Genomic DNA, 15,307 nt, shown 5'->3' with positions numbered 1-15,307 from the left:
CTTTACCCTGAAATAACATTTTTAAGGATTGGATTTTTACTGAAAAAAAATAGGAAGACATATTTGGTTTTTCTTTGAACAATATTTGCGTTTGATGCTAAGACAGTGATACCAGGAATGACTTTTGAAGTAGGTTTTGTCTTAAATATGTTTATTGATCAGGTATGGCCCCATACAAGTTGAGACTGACTTGAATAATGAAATATTCAGACCTATCAAGTGGTAATATTAGAATAGTGATAATAAGTATAGCTAGTATTTGCTTAGTATGCATTGTTTATGGATACTGTGATAGGAATTTTCTTTCATTTTTCACATTTAATCTTTGTAAACTGCCCTAGTATAGAAATACAATATAGGAATACCTCATCTGATTGCAGTTTGCATTATTACACTTTGCAGTTACTCCTTTTTTTTTTTTTTAAGAATTTGAAGGTTTATGGCAATCCTGAGTTGAGCAAGGCTATTAGTGCCATTTTTCCAACAGCGTGTGCTCACTTTGTGTCTCTTTGTAACACTTTGATAATTCTCTCAATATTGCGTGCTTTCTTATTATTACTATATTGTTGCAATGATTTGTGATCAGTGACCTTTTATGTTACTATTGTAAATTTGGGGGGTGCCATGAACCAAACTCATAAAAGACAGTGAACTTAATTGGTAAGTGTTGAGTGTGTCCTGACTACAGCAGCTACCAGCCGTTCCTAGTCTCTCTGTCTCTGTTAGGACCTCACTATTCCCTGAGACACAATAATATTGAAATTAGGCCGATTAAAAACCCTCCAATGGCCTTGAAGTGTTCAAGTGAAAGGAAGAGTCATACATCTCTCACTTTAAATCTAAAGCTAGAAATGATTAAGCTTAGTGAGCAACGCATGTTGAAAGCTGAGAATAGGCCAAAAAAAGTAGGTCTCTGGCATCAAACAGCTAAGTTGTGAAAACAAGGGAAAAGTTCTTATTGAAAACTAAAAGTGAACACACAAATGATAAGAAAGTGAAACAGCCTTAGTGATGAGATGGAGAAAGTTTCAGTGGTCTGGATAGAAGGTCAAACCAACCACAACATTCCCTTAAAAACCTAGCCCTAATCCAGAGCCAGGAACGAACTCTCTTCTATTATGTGAAGATAGAGGGGTAAGGAAACTGCAAAAAGAAACATTTGAAGCTAGCAGAGGTTGGTTCAGAAATGTAAAGAAACCAGGAAGTGTGATGTAGAAGCTACAGCAAGTTATGCAGAAGCTCTAGTTAAGATCATTGAAGGTAGCTACACCAAACAAGAGATTTTTGATGTAGATGAAACAGCCTTCTATTGGAAGAAAATGCCATCTAGGATTTTCATAGTTAGAGAGGAGAAGTCATTGCCTGAATTCAGAGCCTCAAAGGATGGGCTGATTCTCTTGTTAGGAGCTAATGTAACTGGTGACTTTAAGTTGAAGCCAATGCTCATTGACCATTCTAAAAATCTTAGGAATTATTTTCAAAATATTACTGCTCATCAACAATGCACTTGGTCACCTCAGAGCTCTGATGGAGATATACAAGATTGATATTATCTCCTTGCCTGTTAACATAGTATCTATTCTGCAGTTCATGGATCAAGGAGTAATTTTGACTTTCAGCTCTAATTATTTAAGAGATATACTTCATAAGGCTATCAGTGTCATAGACAGTGACTCCTCTGTTGGATCTGGGCAAAGTAAATTTAAAACCTTCTAGGAAGAATTCACCATTTTATATGTCATTAAGAACATTTGTGAATCAAGGGAGGAGCCCAAAACAGTAACATTACCAGAAGTTTGGAAGAAGTTTATTCTGACCCTTGTGGATGACTTATAGGGGTTCAAGATTTCAGTGTAGAAAGTAACTGCTGATGTGGTTGAAAGAGCAAGAGAACTGGAATTAGAAGCAGAGCCTTCAGATGTGACTGAAATTGTTGCAATCTCATGATAAAGTTAAATGGATAAAGAGTTGGTTCTGATGAATGAGCAAACAAAGTGGTTTTCTGAGATGAAATCTACTCCTGGTGAAGATACTGTGAACACTGTTGACATAACAGCACAGGATTCAGAATATTACATAGACCTCAGTGATAAAGGAGCAATAGAGTTTGAGAGAATTGACTGCATTTTGAAATAAGTTCTGCTGTGGGTCAAATGCTTGCAAACAGCACCACATGATACAGAGAAATCTTTCTTGAAAGGAAGAGTCTATCTATGCAGCAAACATTGTTGTCTTATTTTCAGAAATGGTCACAGTGACCCCAAACCTTTAGCAAACACCACCCTGATTAGTCAGCAGCCATAATATTGAGAAAAGACCTTCTACCAGCAACAAAGATTACAACTCACTGAAGGCTCAGATGATTGTTAGCATTTTTTAGCAATAAAGTATGTTTAAATGAAGTATGTACATTGTTTTTTAGACTTAATGCTAAAAAGCAATGCACACCAAATAGACTATAGTATAGTGTAAATGTGACTTTTATATGCACAGGGAAACCAAAATCTTTGTGTGCCTCACTTTATTGTGATATTATTCTGTTGGTCTGCAACCAAATTCACATGATCTCTGAAGTGTATTCCTGTAGCCTGGGTAGGCTAAATGCTATAAGCAGTAGCCCCCCAAATCTCAGTATATTAACACAATAGATATTTTAATATCGCCTAGCAGTTGAATACAAATGCATCCTTCTATTTGTGGCCCACTATTTTACAGAGCCTCTGAGTCCTGTGCTACATTCTTTCTGTCCATCTGACACAACAACAGAGAGAGAGAAGGTGAGGATAGCACAGATCTTTTACATGAGTGGGCACTGGGAGAGGCACCTATCTCTTTATCCACATTCCCTTTGGGAGAACCCATCATTTGGTTACATCTAACTGCTAGGGAGCTTAGGAAATATAATCAAGTTGACTGATCAAATAACTAACCTCTCCTATAGGGCATGTTATACCCCTTTTATAGATGATGAAACTAAGACTTAAAGTTCAAACAGTATTCCATACCATCAGCATCATCTAGGTATATAATGATAACACTGAGTCTGCCTAGTAACAAAAAAAGTCCCGTTTTTTTTTTTTTTTTTTTTGAGACGGAGTCTTGCTCTGTCACCCAGGCTGGAGTACAGTGGTGCGATCTTGGCTCACTGCAAGCTCCGCCTCCCGGGTTCACCCCATTCTCCTGCCTCAGCCTCCTGAGTAGCTGGGACTACAGGCGTCTACCACCACACCCGGCTAATTTTTTGTTTTTTAAGCACTGTGGTCTCCTTCAACCCTGTGCTGTGTAGTTTGCCACTTACTATGATTTACCCTGGAAACAAATGGTATCTTCTCAATGAAAAGGCTAGCTGGGGAGATGCACAGCTGAGATTTTGACTTTATATTTTATTCAGGGTCCAACACTTGATTTTGTAGTAGCTCTATTGATAAAGCTAAAATTTAATCACAGAAGTAATAAGTACAACTTATGGGGAAAAGTTTTAAGAATCAGTTGGCAATTCCTGTGCTCCTTCTTTCCTCCTGTTATGAAACAGGCAGTGTTCTAAATGAACCTTTTCTGTCAAACTGGGTCCCTATTGACTTTGATAAGCAAGTGCTCTCTTTGGGCCCATATTGGATGTGTAATATGAGTAAGAAAATTTTCCATAAGTCCCCGAGTGCTTTATTTTAATTTTATTTTGTATTGGTATTATTATCAAAGCATAGCCTAGCGTTTCCTGGCTGATACACACTTTAGCCTAGAATCTCTACTTTTAGTGTCTTACAAAATTATTTACCGAGGTGTGTAAGATATGTGTGTCCCTGTATCTATCTGTCTATCCAATGTAGTTCACCAGAGTCTTGTTTTAAGAAGTTATGGTTGAAAGAATTATGCTTGTCTATACAGTAGAATATGTGAAGCTGATTTTAAAAAATGATATGATAGATCTATATTTACCTACATGAAAAGATGACCACAAGCCATGATTACATAGAAAATACATAAAAGTGTATGCATGATGTTTCACAGAGTAAATACAAACTTGTTAGTATTGTAGGAAAATAGACTTCCCAGGACCCTGAGGAGCTGGAGGAGGTGACAGCACGCTGCACCATTCCCAATATAGTCCAAGGTTCCAGCATACCATTGTCTGCCTAAATCACCAAGTTAGCTTCCTTAATGGTCTCCTTGCCTTCAGTCTTGGCCCCCCGCAGTACATTTTCCACACAATGTAGCCAGTGTAGTCTTTATAACAGATGATTCACCTATTAAAAAATTGAAGATTATCTCCATTGATATCATGTAAAAATCCATGTTTTAGCCTTCAGTTCCTAAAAAACAGAGGCTAAGACAAAACTTAAGTGTTAAACCTTTCCTGGGATTTACAATCCAATGCAGCAAGAGTGAGGGTCTCAACTTTGCTTCACTCTTCTCTATGATAAGACTCATCTCTCTCCTAGTCGCCTGCTTTGTTTCATGGCTTTCTTGACATCTTTTGTCTTTTTGAATCTGCCCATTTCCTCTACTACATCAAAAGGTCTTTGGAAACAAAGGCGTTTTGTTATTAACTGTTGTATCTCCAAAAATAAAATCATAGAAGACAAACAAATTGTGTTTTCAACTAATGTTTATCAAACAATTGTATTTAGCCCATAAAGCAATTTTCCTGATACTTGGGTTTTCAGAGAATTCTTGAGTCAGGCAGTGTGTATTAGGCCATTCTTGCGTTGCTGTCAAGAAATACCTGAGACTGGGTAATTTATAAGAAAAGAGGTTTAATTGGCTCACAGTTCTGCAAGCTGTACAGGTGGCATGGTACCAGCATCTGCTCCTGGAGAGGCTTCAGGAAGCTTTTACTTATGGCAGAGGAGAAAGTAGGACGAGGCACATCACGTGTCAAAAGCAGAAGCAAGAGAGAGTGTGGCAGGGGATGGGCGTGAGGCAGGTGCCACACACTTTTAAATGACCAGATCTCGTGAAAACTCACTATCACAAAGACAACACCAAGCCATTAGGGATCCGCCCCCATGATCCAAACACCCCACCAGGCCCCATCTCCAGCATTGGGGATTACAATTCAACTTGAGATTTGGGTGAGGACAGAAATCTAAACTCTGTCAGGCAGCATATATTGCTTTAGTTCTCCCTTTTTCTGTAGGTTCAGAGAAAACTTATCCTACCATATGCATGTGTAGTTTTATGTCACTCTATGCCCCACATTGATTTTCTTCCCTTATCAATAGAAAACTGTGTATGTTTTCCTACATGAATTATAATAAACCCTTTTAAAAAATTTTTTTCACATGTAAGGCATTCTAAAACCTGTATGATAACACAAATTTGTCTGTACCAACTACTAATGAGGAATGTAAAGGAAAAATTTAGTGAATTCCTTACATTGCATTTAAATTTTTATTTTTTTCTTGGTTGTTAGTTTAAAATATTGAAATCTCAGTCTGTAACATTCTTCTATATGCCAGCCGTGACATGACTCATGAGTCACCAACTCATTTAGTCAGTCAATTATTTAACAAGCATTTGCCAAGTACTCTCTATAAGCAGACTTATGGATCGGCTAAGGCCAACTCTGTGACATGTACTGTATAGTATATGTTTTTAAAAATTCCCCTACATTAATCATTTTTGTTGTCATTTTTGCATTTAGCTCAGTACAGGTATCCTGATTCTGATGCTTTAAAAATGTTCTTTTCTCATTTTTTTTTCCTTTTGATGTGTGGTCTTGCTCTGTTGCCCAGGCTGGAGTGCAGTGACACAATCACAGCTCACTATAACCTCAAACTCCTGGGCTCAAGCAATCCTCCGACCTCAGCCTCCAGAATAGCTGGGATTACAGATGTGTGCCACCATACCTGGCTGTGTTTTTGTGTGTACTTTTTGTAGAGATGGGGTCTCACTATATTGAGGCTGTTCTCAAACTCCTAGCCTCAAGTAATCCTCCTGTCTTAACCTCCCAAAGTGCTGTGATTACAGGCATGAGACACCACATCAGACCTCCTCGTCATGTTGAAAGGCTTCTTGAATGAACTTAAAATGCTTCTGTTTTAGTCTGTTCTCATGTTGCCAATAAAGACATACCCAAGACTGGGTAACTTATAAAGGAAAGAGGTTTGATTAACTCACAGTTCCACATGGCTAGAGAGACCTCACAGTCATGGCAGAAGGCAAATGAGGAGCAAAGTCACGTCTTACATGACAGCAGTCTAGAGGGCTTGTGCAGGGGAACTCCTATTTATAAAACCATCAGATCTTATGAGACTTACTCACTACCACAAGAACAGTACGAAGGAAACCAACCCCATGATTCAATTATCTCTACCTGGCCCTGCCCTTGGCACATGAGGATTATTACAATTCAAGGTGAGATTTGGGTGGGGACACAGCCAAACCATATCAGCGACCTATCAATTTTTAAATAAATTTTAATTTAGTTTAAAATAATGTTTCTTTTTCAATTTTTGCACATTTGAATTGACTGAGGACTTTAAAAAATGGCAATGATATATCCCCACCCTCAGAGATTCTGATTTAATTCATCTGAGATGAGAACCAAATATTTTCTAAACTCACCTTGTGCAAATCCCATATATAGCTTGGGTTGAGATTTTTGATTGAAAATAATGTTTCCCAAAATGTGATCCACAGATCATTGGAGATTTTTATGAATCTTTGAGATCATCAAAGCACTCATGATATTAATATGGATTTTTTTTTTCCTGAAATGAAATAATGAATTTTTCCATTTTAAACCTCCTAAGTATCTTCTCAGGATGGGTATCAATCTCATAAATGCTGTGGTTGGTTAGGTATTAGTTAGCAAGTTAGGAATCTGGTTCACTGAATGAAATTACTGTTTTAAAGTATCAGAAAGTCAGGACACACTGCGAATGTTGGAGTTGAGAGTTTTAGTTGTCTTTAGTCAAGCACATTTAATTTATGGATGAGGAAGTTGAGGCCAGAGAAATGAGATGTTTTGTCTAACTTCACAAAGCTGGTCTGTTGAACACGACTGAGAACTTGGGGCTTGTAACTTGCAGTCCAATATTCTTTCTGCTTTATTTACCCCTTGTCTCCCTGGAGCCTTGTAAAATGTCATAGGACTTCAGGCTTCACTTGTTCCCTCTGAGCCATATCCTAAAAATTCCATTTGTTATTTTAATCCCAAAGCTAAATTCTAATTACCATTCAGTAATTACTGTACAGTAAGCAGATGTGTGTTATTTTCTAGGGGAAATAAAAAGCTGGAATGTGGTCTACACCTGTACCTTCAGCAGTGTTTCTTCACCAAGAAGTTGCAATCAGCATTAATATATAAACTCAAGTTGCCAAAGTCTCAAATTTAGCTGATGCAGAGTGCAGTGTAAGGGTTTCTGTTGCCAACAGATAAAATGCTCTCCAGGCTCCCATGGGTGTTCCCAAATGCCAGTCACCAAAAGTCAGCTTTTACCCTGAAAAGCAAGTTTTGTTTTTGTAGAATTAAATGGTACCTTGGTGAAATAAGATAGAGCCTTTCTCATAGGAAGTGATTTTTCTAGGAGCATAAAGTAACAAAAGGAATCTGTTGTGGATGTGTTTTTGTTGTTGTTGTTGTTTTCTTATATTTCATACACCTTTTTAAAATGACAGAAGTTGAAATGAGGTTGGCAACAAACCATGATGGGCTCATTGACATACTGTAGCCCTTACCATGTTCAGAAATTAGGATAGAAAATGCTTGGGGGCTTATTTCATACTGTGATTCATTGCATCATGTCATCTAGTGGAGTATTATGTTTGTTTCATTCTAATTTCATAGTGATAAATTTTCGTCCTGGGCCTAACCTAAGTGGTCTCCACGATTGGGAGGTGGGACTGATTTTTTTAAATGTATATTTGCTCAAGATTCGCTCCTGGATCTCCTAAAGATAAGGTGAGTAATGTGGTGAAAGTACGTCCCTTCCTGAGTATGGAAATCTGGTTCAGTGGTAGGTTAAGGAGATACAAGTATAAACACTTCAATTGAAGTCTGAAGTCTACATATTTTTACATCCTCGAACAGGTTAGTACTTCAGACCAGTGGGTGTTTTTCTCTCAATTTAGACACCTGATGAGTAGATTGTAGTGACCAGTTTTAAATATGTCTTCATGGTGGTCATCCGTGATCAGAAAAATGATCAGAATTTCCATGTGTTTAATATTGAGTTTTTATAAATGTCTGTCATTTTCTTTTCTAGAAAGCGGTGATGTCCATGCCTCCATCTTTCTTTACCTTTCAAAAATTAGTAATGGTAGCAAAGCAGACAGTTTCTCAGATTGAAGGAGAGGAAAATTATGCATGACTGAATTTTGACATTATGAGTTGACATCACAGTATACATCTTCCTAAAGTACAATTTGACAAAAAAAAAAAAAAAAAAAAAAAAATCACAAAGTCAGAAAGAAAAGCATAGAGCCAATCCACTCAGTCTCTTGAAATCAATCATAATGATCAAGTAAAAACCATCAAACCCTTAGGTAGGATAGCATATCTGTGAGGAGAGTGTTAGGCTGCATCCCAGTAGGTACATTAAAAAAAAATCTCAATATACTCTTTAGCATTGTTAAACATAATCTGATATTCCTATTTAATAGTGATTCAGAATGTTGGAGGTCACTCAAAAAGAGAACGTTTTGCAAAAGAGGAAATATTGTTTTAGGATTTTAATTTTTAAAACTAAATTATAAATATTCAAAACATAACGTATAGAAGTTAATATCAATTTATATCCATGGATTCACAACCTTTGGAAAAATGGGATTGTTTTGCTTTAGATTCAGTTTAGTTACAGACACAGTTGAATTCTTAAACTACAGATACAAATAAAGCCTTTCTCACCTCAATCTCTTCTTTTTGTGCCTCTTCAGATGTATTAAATATTCCAAAGTGAATGTTTCCTTCTTATTCATGAGTTTATACTTTTGTTACAAATTCATTTATCAAAAAATATATAGTATTTGGTGGTGTTAACATATATTTAAATGACATGCTATAATACAATATCCTTGGCTGCTGGCCTGCTTCCCTCTGTATTTGATGTGATCAACATGGATTCTAGTTCATTGATTTTAAAGGCAGTGTAACACATTTTTCTGACTGCACCATGATATATTTACCTGTTCTTGTATTACTGGACATTTAAGCTTCTTTTTGGGAAACCACAGCAGTGAGTTTTTCCTGGTATATACAGCCTCCTGATATAACCATTTGTCTAGGGCATATTCCCACAGATGTTGAATCACTGGGTTGTAGGGTATGTGTGTCAACTTTACTAGTATTACCAAATTGTTTTCTGAAACGGTTGTTCTAATTTATATTCCCACCAACAGTGTTACGAGTTCCCTTAGGCCTAGCACGGTGGCTCATGCCTGTAATCCCAGCACTTTGGGAGGCTGAGGCGGATCACGAGGCGGATCACGAGGTCAGGAGATTGAGACCATGCTTGCTAACACGGTGTAACCCCTTCTCTACTGAAAATACAAAAAATTAGCCCGGTGTGGTGGCACGCGCCTGTAGTCCCAACTACTTGGGAGATTGAGGCAGGAGAATCACTTGAACCCGGGATTTGGAGGTCGTGGTGAGCTGAGATTGTTCCACTGCACTCCAGCCTGTGTGACAGAGTGAGACTCTATCTCAAAAAAAAAAAAAAAAAAATGTTCCCTTAAACTTCTGTACTGTTGGTGGGAGTGTAAATTAGTTCAACCATTGTGAAAAGCAGTATGGCAATTCCTCAAAGAGCTAAAAGCAGAACTCCCATTTGATCCAGCAATCCCATTACTGAGTATATGCCCAAGGAATATAAATCATTCTACCATAAAGACACACGCACACGATTGTTCATTGCAGCACTTCACAATAGCAAAGACATGGAATCAGCCTAAATGCCCATCAATGATAGATTGGATAAAGAAAATATGGAACACATACACCATGAAATACTATGCAGCCATAAACAAGGAAGAGATTATGTCTTCTGTGGCAACACGGATGGAGCTGGAGGCTATTATCATCAGCAAATGAACACTAGAACAGAAAACCAAATACCGCGTGTTTTCACTTATAAGTGGGAGCTAAATGATGAGAATTTACGAACACAGATGTGGAAACAACAGAGACTTCAGGTATACTTGAGGGTGGAGGGTGGGAGGAGGGAGAGCAGAAAAGATAACTATTGGGTACTGGGCTTAATTCCTGGGTGATGAAATAATCTGTACCACAGACTCCCGTAACATGAGTTTACCTATGTAACAAACCCTCACATGTACCCCTGAACCTAAAATGAAAGTTAAACAAAAAAAGAATGTGAAACAAACATGAATCAACACCTAGAATGAGTAATTACATAAGCATGTTAGCAATATTAATCTTTTGTTAATGAAATTAAGGGTGCTGGATTTCTACCCTCAAATTTTCATAGTGTGTGTTACTTTTATAATGGAAAATGTCCCAATAAACTATTTTTAAACCTAAAAACAAAAGAGTTCCCTTAATTTGCTTATAGTTGATGTTATGCCCTGGCTGGTTCCAGTCTGCATACCCCTCCTCACCTATAGCTATGGCCTCTTGAAAAGTCTTGCAGTCTCTACCAACTTTTCTTGAACAGATCTTCCCCTTTCTTAGCAGGTTTGATGGAGCTGCAATCCACTACCCTTTAGCTTATTGGTGGATTGTGTCTGCTGCAAGTTTGGGTTTTATTTTATGACTTCAAATAACTAGACTTCTCTTTTATATTAAAGGCTCTTGGCCCCACATTCTGAAGCGTAGATCTTTCTACTCTATCTCAGTTGTTCCTTTAGGATCCTACATTAAATGTAGGATGACACTTTATCTAACTTAAAGTTTCTCTCCCAAGGATTGAAATTCAGCCCCTGAAATTCGGTCTGCTTCCCAGGACTTTGATTGATGCTCCTGGGCTTTTCTGTGACATGAGTCTTCTTCCTCATGCTTCAACAACCCTCTCTTGTCCGCTTTTGGACTTCTGTCTCTATTTCTAGAAGGTTGCTCTTTATTTGTTACCATACTTGCAAGCAGTGCGTTTTCTGACTGGGCTCCCTGTCTTGTCGCCTTTCTGACCTTGAGGGCTGGTCTAGTTCCAGGACGAGTTAATCTTGTTCCTTTATGGATTCTGCCATTGATGCCATTTAAGAAAAAGATTTATTGCTGTTACCTCCAGAAGTGATTTCATGCTTTTGAAACAATCTCGTACAAAGTGTTGTCAATTAAAAACAAACAAACAAACAAACAAAAAACTTTCCTTTTTGAGTAATCTTTGAAAATCATAATCACTTTCAGGACTACAAGATATTCCAGTGTCTTCTCCATAGATGTGACTAATACTCACATTCTGGTGGCCAAGCTGCAAATCACTGCCTTTGGCTCAAATATCCAGAGAATATCACAAAACCAAAGGCCTGAGAAAAGCATTAGAGAGAGAGAGAGAGAGAGAGAGAGAGAGAGAGAGAGAAATCTCTTTAACGAGGGATTTCTGAAGTAATATGTGTTCATTTTAGAAAATTTGGAAAATACAGCAGTACAAAAAGAAATACATAGGTGACCTTAGAACAATGATTAACTTTTTGCACCAGTCGAGATATAAACATACCCACGAGTGTATTAGTTTAATAAACGTTTGAGTGCCTACCTAGATGCTGGGAGTAAAAAGAGAGTGGTAAATAAATCAAATGTACATCTACCACTTAGGGAGTTTAAAGTCTATCAGAGGGAGTCAAGTAACAGATAAATAACTAAATTTGTGAAAAATTGGAAGACTGGTATTTCTGACAAAAAGTCATTTCCACTGAATTTCACAGGATGAGAAAAACAGGCATGTGAAGATCAGGGGGAGAGTGCTTCAGGGAAAGGGAAATGCATGTGAAGAATGTATATAGGCATGAGAGAGGTTTTATTGACTAAACTTAGGAAGAGACAATTTAATCACTGCTTTTTATGGTGGAGTCAAGGGGAGCTAAGAATGTATACACTGTTAAAATGTGCAATGTAATTTTAAGGTACAACTAGTAACATATGAATTAAAAGTTAAAAAGATGTACTTTAGAATGAAATAATAGGGTATATTTTTATTTTCTATGAAATTGCAAACATGTATACACTATTTTATCACTTCTTTTAAAGCATAAGTCTAGCCAGGCATGGTGGCATGTACCTGTAGTCCCTGCTACTCGGGAGGCTGAAGGAAGAGGATCCCGCGGGCCTGGGAGTTCAAGGATGTGGTGTGCTGTGAACACACCTGTGAATGGTCACCACATGCCATCCAACCTGGGCAATATAGTGAGAATCCATATATTAAAAAATAAAAAATATTTTTTGACACATAGCCAAGTCTAAACATGTAGAAATTTACAGATTGGCATAAATATTGGTGGTAAATATAAAAATTCCACATCTCCAACTGTTTATATATTATTCTTACACACATGTGTATAGTACTACACCAAAGGGATCTTTTTCCCTGATAGAAAAGTGGAGTAAATGTTTACATGCAACAAAGAAGGATTGATTCCAGTCTACAATTCTACTCCCTAGAATTCTTCTATCACGAATGAAGTCCTTCCATTTTTCATCATGATAGGAGCGGTTTATCAGATTTTCCTATAGCAATTCCAATTTTGCTTATCAGTTAGTACTAAAATGTGTCATCTTCCTTTCTATATTTAGGAATTGTAGGAAGCTGTGCAACGGCATGTGAGATGTGAGGAGCATCTGTTAAAGAGAATGCTAGAGTCGAAGGTGTGAAAGGTTTAAAGAAATGATAAGCTTTGGGCTCAGCTTCCTCCTAGGATTACAAAGGGCTTGCAACATTAGAGAGCTAATTTTTAGCCTATTTCCACGAGGAAGATTTTATCTTCCATAAATGCTTAGATTCATAGAAATGGTGAGTCGGCTCAATGCTGATCCTTTTATGTCTAGCTTGATGTTTACAGTAACTCTGGAGGTAGAGGGTTAGTGATTTATATTTTAACCAGTTCCTTGTTTAACACAATCATCTATCTTGGCTATTGCTTAACACTGTTTTAAGGGCTCCAAAGAAACACATACACATGTATAAAATTGTTTTGGATTTTTGTGTCCCAGTGATACAGAAAATTTCTAGAAATACACATGAACAGTCAGATATTCTCTAAGTGAGTTTATTTCTTTTACTTGCATTTTCTTTCTATTAGTATACCTTTCATTGCTACAGAAAGGCAGATCTTCCGTTTGTGTTATGTTGGATTTTTCAGGCCATTGCATTCTCTTCCTGTTTATTATTTTGAGGCTCTCTCAGTTATTCACTGAAGTGATTACTAAACAACCTCTCCTAGAGTTTTGGTGTTATTTCTACCTGTTTTTTCAACCACATTCTCTTGAAAGAATCTTTAATTTAGGCTCATATCAACAATAAAATAATAAAATAACGGCTTTATTTTTGTTTTAATTATGGCAAGGTAATTTATGCCTGATTTGTTTATTTACTTAGAACTCATAATCATTATTCACATTTCAGCCTGATTTAAGCATTAATTTTTATGGTTGTTTTGAGGTGGATCTTAAGCCATCAAATGTTTCCAGCAAAAGATGGCATTTTTTCAGAAATATAGACATTAAACTTAATGAAATTTACTTTGCCAAATTCATACACTCTTCTTTTTATTTCCCTATGATAAATACCTTCTTACATCTCATTTGTTTCAGATTCTCTTTCTACTTCCAGTTACCCAAGAAAATATTGGTTTTTTGCTTGTTCAGGTCAAATGTTTAAATGAATTGATCAATATTTCAGTACTTGCTGTTAGACAAATAGAACTACTCATTTCTTCTCTGCCATCGCTCAGAGTGTTTTCTCCTCTGGTACACTGTCTTCCTCTCTTGTCATGTTCTTTTACTTTCACTGAAATCCAACCTCAATTTTAAAGTGGAGCTCAAATCACACATTCCTGGTGTCAGTTTGTCCATTTTCTGGGTTTTCCCAAATCTTCTCATTTGGAATTACACTCTCCCTCCAGTAATCATTCATCATACTGTGAACACTTATCACCACCTGCCTTGTGTTCTATGTAGGTGAGGATGTTTTTGTTTTCCCACTATGATAACAATTACTAATGGACAAATTCCTTATATTTTGTAACCCTCAGGGTACTTACCTTATTCATAATACGTTTCCAGGAATATTGAGTACATTAAATGAGAAAGTTTCTTAGCCAAGGTATTGAGTCCATTGAATTTACTGGTCTTCAAATATTTGTATCTGCCTACTTTGTCAAGATATGTAAGAAAGGCAATGAATGACATCAATATTTTCCGTGGAAGCTAAGGACTTTCAGTTCTGTTTTACTTCTGTTTCAGCCTTGTATTAGCAAATCAGTTAACCTTTCGAAGCCTCAGTTTGATCATCTGAAAAAAGGAAATAATGATATCTCCTCATTGTTGTGATAATTGCATAGATAATAATTGCAAGGAGCTTGACACCATACTATAGCATATAGAAAGCACTCAATAAATGCCAATTGCTAAAAATACAAGTAACTGTTACTGTTGTCTTCATTATTAACTTTTTACTCAGGATACATTTTAGGTATCTAAGGAGACTGACTCTGGAAAAAACAAGAATTAGAACTCAGATTTCTGATAGTATCTTTATCAGAAAAAATGTAGAGAAGTGAACATTTCTGTTCATTTTATGAAAGGACAATCTTGATGCATATTAATACTTCATCTGAAGCCAAAATGTAAGGTTTGGGGTGGGGCCATTAAATAATCCTGCTTGAGTGATTCTACCTTGTTTCTAAGTAGTCATTGCCTGCAGAGTTTTGATGAAACATCTAATAGAGAAATTTTGGAGAGGTATTATATATAATTGACAGAATACTATTGGTTGTACTGAAATATCTTCCTTATGTTAAAAGAATGAAAACATTGATGCATCCCAGATTTGTGGGCCTTTTATTGGAAGTTTGTGGAGATGGAAATTTAATGTAAAGGGAAACATTTGTTTTTCCTCTGAGGAAGCCTGAAAACTTCTGCATTTCAGATTTTAGGTTAAATTTTTCATTCACATTAACATTTCTGTCTTTTAGCTGATGTATAGCTCAAAATATGTCAGATCCCCCACCTCACACAATATACAAATACTAACTTTAAATTAATTACAAATCATCTAAATATAAGAGCCAAAACTCTGAGAAGAAAACCTGGGAGAAAATCTTTATGACGTTGGATTAGGCATTCTCTTTAGATAAGACCAAAAAAACAAAAACAAAAACAAAAACAAAAAGACAAGTGACAAAAGGAAAAGAT

At 36.7% G+C, this 15,307-nt stretch overlaps 1 protein-coding gene across 1 annotated transcript in view; it reads left to right on the top strand.

The window, feature by feature from the left end:
* CNTN4 (contactin 4) overlaps window positions 1-15,307 on the top strand; it is an 891,247-nt gene that overhangs the window by 31,021 nt on the left and 844,919 nt on the right. The window lies entirely within an intron of this gene.

This window comes from Papio anubis, chromosome 2 (assembly GCF_008728515.1).
Source record: "Papio anubis isolate 15944 chromosome 2, Panubis1.0, whole genome shotgun sequence".
Lineage (NCBI taxonomy): Eukaryota > Metazoa > Chordata > Mammalia > Primates > Cercopithecidae > Papio > Papio anubis.
Note: the sequence above shows the minus strand (reverse complement) of the source record. Positions and strands in the feature narration are given on the sequence as shown.